Below are 6,883 nucleotides of genomic sequence, written 5' to 3'. Positions count from 1 at the left end.
GCGAGGAGATGGATCTTTTTGATACACATTATATATGATAGTAGTGTATAAAGTGGTTCGTCATGAATGTTGCAACATTTAATGAAGTATAAATAATTTCGGGCCATGAGACAGTAAGATCAAGTTATTAAAATTCTAATTTCCTGTAAATTGTATGGTTTGATTGAATATGATTAAGATGGACAATGCAAGCTGAGTGTTACTTTGTATTAAAAAATTCACAAGATTTCAGAAACATATCCTTTTTAAACTGTTTAATATCTGCTAACATTTATAACATTATGACAATAAATTGAGTGAAATTTTGTTCTTTGATGTTCAGGAATTTTGAAGAAATGACGCATGTCTTCATTTATGGATCACAAGTGTATACTGTGCAACAAATACAATACACAAAGAGCTATAACTGTTGTTAAACACGCGCACAAACGATGAGTCGTATTAAAATTAATGCACAGATATATTGAACTATTAAATCATTCGTAGCTAATATTTTAAAAACAAGGTAGCCCGTTAAATCTTTTTCTTCAGACTCTCTACTCTAAAATTTCCTCATAAATATCGAGTCGGTAATTTAGACCTACAGATCCGATGGCCATAAATAACGAGATAAGGGATTAACCTTGATGGTATGCTGCGATAAAAGCTGCGATCGTTATATCAGGCCGTTTCTCTCGTTCGATTGACCAAATCAACAAAATCTTTCGGCGGTGCGTGATCATTTGCAGGGTTTCGTCTCGTTCGAAATACATTCGCGTTTAAATTTCGATCGCACAATTTGCGAATTTCGTTTCGCGATGCTTCGCCTGTTTATTCGACCGCGTGTCACCTTTGCTCCCATGGGCTCCTGCGCGTGTTTGACTTGGGCATATATTTAAAGTCGTCGTTTACAAGGCATTCAAAAACAACAGAAACGCGTAAAATTACCTGGAGAGCGTGCGCGAAATCAGCGTACGCATTATGGATTCTCTTTTCTACACTCGTTCACCACGCTGAGCTATCGCACCCTGTCATGTTTTGACAGTTTTGACGATGAAACTACGTACAATGAAAGACTGAAAACATTTAAACGTTTAGGGAAATACTTGATAATAATTATAATTAATTAGTTGAATACTGTATTAATTTCCTACCGTGACCAGTTGTTTGTGACAAAAAGGGTAAAAATGAGAAAAGTATTTCACAAAACATATTTCTAGATTATAAGACTTCTTCATGTGTGTACTTTGGATAAATTATAATAAAAGATTTTTTAAAAATTCGTGACACTTAATTTGCATACGCATATCGTAAATGTAGCTCGAATTCAAATCATAACACAGCGAACGTGTCGTCTGTATATTATTCGTGCATTTCATCACATAAATTGTGTAGAATATCTCATTTAACGTGGCCATCTAAAATATTCTCGTGCTTTTTAATTTCTAAATATTCCATGATAGATTGAGTTATTTCTGTTATCTCTGCTGAATCTATATTTTTTTAAACTTCAAGAGCTATGCATCGCGTGTAAGAATAAAAACGACCTGAAATTATGAAATACACGATTTAAGTTTCATACATCATTTCGTACGATTCACGTAACATTCCCAGAATAAATATGTAGATTCGAAAAATATCGAAAATCTACATCTAATAAGAGCAAACTCGATTCTCAGCTATTAATGATGGATCTGGGAAATCCATCTTAGTGCTCCTAATAAATTTTCGATTCAAAATCGAAACAAACATGAAAATCTACTAAATATTCCTGTACCGCCATTACCTCACCCCTTGGTCAGCGAGCAGAATGACGGAAACGATTCCAAAAGAAAAATACGGTTACCTAGTTCTTCCGAGCATTGTAACCCCCGTAACGTGCTCTCCTTTTTTCCCCCAGCAAACGTTCCTCCGCAAACCTCTCCGCAGAGAAATCTCTGGTTACAACACACGTCGCAGGACTAATAAACTATACCTAATAACTATTTCCATCCGGCAGCAATAACGTCGCAGCAACGGAACACGTACTACAGAACGAGCGCCCCTTCTTTTTTCGCCGTTCGACCGCCACTATTTTTGCAATTGCTCTCGCTTCCTCGGCCGAGCCACCATCTCTCTTCTTTCTGTCGCCTTCTGCACGCCGCACGTACACAACGCGGTGTCTGCTTGGTGTTTCACGCATACACGCGTGCCACCCACGGCCAGCAACGCTCGCATGTTGCCCGTACCTATCAATCGTGTTCGGGGGACGCATTTTTTCTCCTCCACCACCGGGCGGACCTCCAGAACGTGAGGCGGAATGAAAATAGAAGTGCAGTAACGCCGACAAAAAAATGATGGAAGCCCCGGGCCGTGCAGTGGCATTTGGACGACCAGGAGGACGACGATGGTGACGAGGCGAGGACACGTCGCGAGCGTGAATCGGACACCGGTTACGCGTTCGACGAAATCACCGATCAGACTTTATGCTCTTGTTGTTTTGCGCCACCTTCTTAACGTTCTCACTCGTTTGATTCGCGATTGCAGAAAGAAATGGCATGTAAAAGGTTTAGAACGGAGTTGAGGAATGTAGAACAGTGGTGAGTTGTTCAATTGTTTGATTAATGTCTTCATTCTGGCGAGTGATTGGTACAGGGTGGTAAAATTATGATTGGTGGTAAATTTACGACTTCAGTCACCAGTAAATTGTTTTCTTGATGTTTTTACTTCTAAAGAATAGTCAGCGTGAGAAAGTTAATTCAGTTACTAAAATGGCTTATAAATCAAATGGTTTGAGTAATGTTTCTATTTTTTTTACGTGCATAACAAATGTTAGAAACATTATACAGTAGCGAAGTTGTGGAATTCCTATATATATTGTTTTATATACACTCGTTTCAACAAGCAGGAAAATTTTTCATATTTGTTGAAAATTTGTGAAAGGAAGAATTGAAAAATCTGAAGATTTTTATGAGTGTCACATTGTCGTTTAGAATCCCTATCTTCATTTTTTGTAGCTGTAGAGTTTGGAAGAATGCGTGAAAAGTTCGAAATTCGATGACAATCCGTTGACAGGATTAATCCATTATCCGAATCGTTCACCGCCAATTCCTCACCTTTCACGTTCCAACTACCAGTATCCAAAATAAAGAAAGATATTCCTCCAATTTCCCATGTTCCTCGAAAAAACAAACGAAGTCAATCACCGAGAGTCCAATCATCAATCACCGGAGAGGTCCGCGACGCGAGTCCATAAAAACCTTCTCGCCGGGACGTCTGTCACGAATCCATTCTTTCACAGGTGGGTCCAAGCGAGAAAGTCCAAAAAGACAGACAAACAAGTAAAAAAAAAAAAAAAAGAAAGAAAAAATAAGAAGAAACAGTCGTTAACAGAGCAACAGAAGTTTCAGGAAAAGACATAAAGCGGCGATGTATACGCGTCCGCGCGAAACGATCCACCCATATCGTTTTCTTTCGCTCAAATTCACACGCCTCTCGCAGCTGGTAGACGGCTGTCGCAGGAAGAAGTGCCGTTTCCGCGGTACACGCGTGTCGTCGTATCTGTTTTAATGGCAAATGCGTTTGTCCCAATGCATCAACCACTTCTGTCCCGATCCAGCCACTCACACAATGTTACGTCATGTACGTTTGTCATTCTGTCTTCCTCCAATGTTCCTACGAGCTTCCTTCTTTCATCCCTTTTTAACCAGTCAACTGGTTTTCCTCTACTGGCACGAGTATAGTCGCACAATAGTGGAAGAGGGCCGCGTGTCCGGCCGCGGAGATGAGAGTAACTGGCATCGGGCTGCATCGTTCCTCCACCTCCTTCAACTCATCCCCTAGTTTCTCTGCTGTTCCCTCTATCCTCGCCTCTGCTTCGTGCCACAGTCGCGTCGGTCCTCGTGCTTTTTTAATGCTAAATGTAGCCTTTTGTTTGTGCGGGTGTATGGGAGATTCGGGCGAGGCGACCGGCCGGCCGAGGGCTTTTTTCAAATGCTAAACGCGCGCTTCGTGTGCCCACCCATTCCTGTGTGCCAGCCGTTACGTGTGGCATCTACAGGGTCGTACCGAACGAGGAAGTCGACGCACGCCCGTCGGCGTGACGCGTCGCGACACCCGGCCCGGGACCCGCTGATCCTTCGGTCTTCCTCGTTGTATGGCATTCATAACGCGTTGCTGACTCGTGGGGTGAAGTAAAAAGATTCTTTCTATAGCCGAGGATTTTAAGGGTTGTGGAGATTAATAAAGAAAGAGGACGATCGTTTGGTTCTTGAAGTTGTAGAATTGCCTGCAATTTAGTCGTCACAGGTCAAAGTGGTCATAAATCCACTTTCTGAAATGTTCAAAGTTTTTGTGCTAAAACACTTGATCGATACCTATGTTATACACATAATTTCATTAATTTTCCCTTCTGTTTATTTTGTTCAAGTTAATCGATTTGAAATAATAAGGTGAAATAATCGAAATGACGAGAAGTATGCGTTAATATATAACATGTATGAGGATTGAAAATTTCTTCTTGAAAAATCTTGTAATAGAGTAGGATAATCTTCTGATCTTCTCTTCAGAATCAGATAACATGTTAAAAGTGTCAATATTTTACATATTAATAACGTATAGGGATGCTATATCAGATGTTTTCACAAATTTCTGAAGAAAATTCAGTTGAGTATGACGAGTATGTTGAGATATCTCGCGGTAGACCAGAATGATCTTACAGATTAAGTTTTCTGGAGATAGACAAAAATGTTGGAGCATTGCAGGATTAATTGAAAAATGGAAGAATGATTATAATCTATTGGAGAAGAATCGGAAGAGATGTATGGAGAATATATGGAGAAGAAATCTTCAAATTCCATTGAAAGAAACGACGAACCATCGTACATTGATATTAAAAATTTGTCTAAGGTTCTTGAAACTACATATTTGTCATGCATTCTTCGAAATTCAAGAAACGTTACCTTGCACTCAACCCTAACCTAACCCTGACAACAAATATTAATATATCCTCGATGTTTTATCCTAGTTTCAAAACATCTTCCTTCCCTCTACACTTTCAATCTTCAAAACAATGACTAATCCAAGAATTCCCCAAAACTTCATTCAACGCATTCTTCAAATACCACCTCAAAATGGGACCGTCTTCATCGTCGATCACCGGCTCGACGAATATTATCAGCAATTTCCTCGACTCGCATCGTGTAGTTATTTGACAAACGCTATCAGACGACAAGCGCGGGCAAATCGAGGACGAATCGACGGCGGTACAGACCGACTAGGAAAGCACCAACGGGTGCAGATTGGCCCGTAGCGTATCGAGAAGCCACCGGGTACGTGAAAAGCTATAATGCCACCGAAGCATCGTGGGTGGTTCGGTGTGTGGGTCTGTTTTTCGCACACCGACTGGCCGTTCTTTTGTGCCGCCCGTTATTGGTATTGGTTAGTGTCCGTTTCATCCGCGAGTCGGCGCCAGTGTGTGAGGGTGTAATATTTTTTACTCTTTCCGAACAGCCACCCCTTCGGCCGCCTCTTTGCCCCTCGCTGTTAGCCCGAGTCACGGACCGAGAACCCCTTCGCCCCTTGCCCCCGAAATGGCTCCACGAAAGCGTCGCATTCGTATGCGTGGCTTCGATGGGTATTGATATATTATTCCCAATAGTTCGCGCTCCTTCTCTCTTCCTCTTCTTGTAGTCGGCCTCGCACCCTCCTCTTTCAGTACGTCCCTCTTGCTTCGACCAATTCATCCGCTCTCGCTCTTCGTTTTTTCTTTTTTTTTTTTTTGGTCAGCACTCCGCGTTTTTTTCAATTATAATTCTTTTTCGTATCCAATCAATCATTAGTATTTCCATTGTCCTTCGGTATTTTCATTTGGCGTCGCGCTTCGAGCGAGATAGAACGACGCACGGCGGGGGTGCGACGAACGAAGAGCGATCGGGGGGCTTCCAAGTTTCGACGAGAGGTGCGAGGGGGGTTTCGTTGGTTGGTTGTTTCAGCTAGCCCGTTTTCCGTGGCCCCCTTCTCGCGCGTCCATCGTCCTCGAGCCAGCCGTACGCGTACGTTCCTGGTATAACGATGGCGTCGCCAGCGACGATTCGTTAATGCGATTGAATATTAATTCTCACTTTGTCGACGCCTCTCCACTTTCCCGGCCTATTTTTTTCTCCCTTTCTCGGCCCGCCGATCTGTCTGCCTCCTTCTCTCTCACCTACACCTTCCAACGTTTGTTTCTCTCTGTCGATTTAGTAGTTTCCTCTCTCTTCCACCCTTTCCCACCCTTTGCTTTCTGCATGCGATGCGGACGAGTCCGCCGCCGGACGAACACCGCGGATGACGTATACCCGTCACCGCTGACACATCTCATTGACGGCTGAAATAATAGATGGCTTGCTTCCTCGGCTCGCTATAGCTGCGCGTTAACGATGTATGCAATCCTTTTTTGTCTTTCGGACAACGTTAATGCCGCGTTAAGGACCGGGAAAAATGTTTGATACGCTGATCATGGGATGTGTACGAAGGTGAATCCGGATGAACCGATGGCGGATAAGCTTCTGCGCTTCGCGGGAGGGGATTTTGTAACTCGTCGTTACGGTTGCACGGCGAATCTAACGTGCGATTTGTCGTGAAATATTACGACCCTTCGCGGAGAAATATGTATATGGCTTTGTGTTTGGTGAAAAATGTGATTGTGGGAGATCGGTGAGATTTAAGGTTGAAATAATAGTCACGATTGGGAAAATCTATCGGTATCGGTGTCTTTTGACACGTTCGGTGCGTTCATCTTGGAGCAGAATCGACGTATGTTTCTGTAATAATTTTTGTACTGTCGATTAGGATGTGGAACGTAGATTTTGTAAAATCTTTCGCCAATTTTGCATTCAAAGCAATATTCAAATAGTATATATATACTCATATATACATATAATAG

The sequence above is a fragment of the Bombus vancouverensis genome, chromosome 11 (assembly GCF_051014615.1).
Source record: "Bombus vancouverensis nearcticus chromosome 11, iyBomVanc1_principal, whole genome shotgun sequence".
NCBI lineage: Eukaryota > Metazoa > Arthropoda > Insecta > Hymenoptera > Apidae > Bombus > Bombus vancouverensis.
This window is presented reverse-complemented; position numbering follows the sequence as displayed.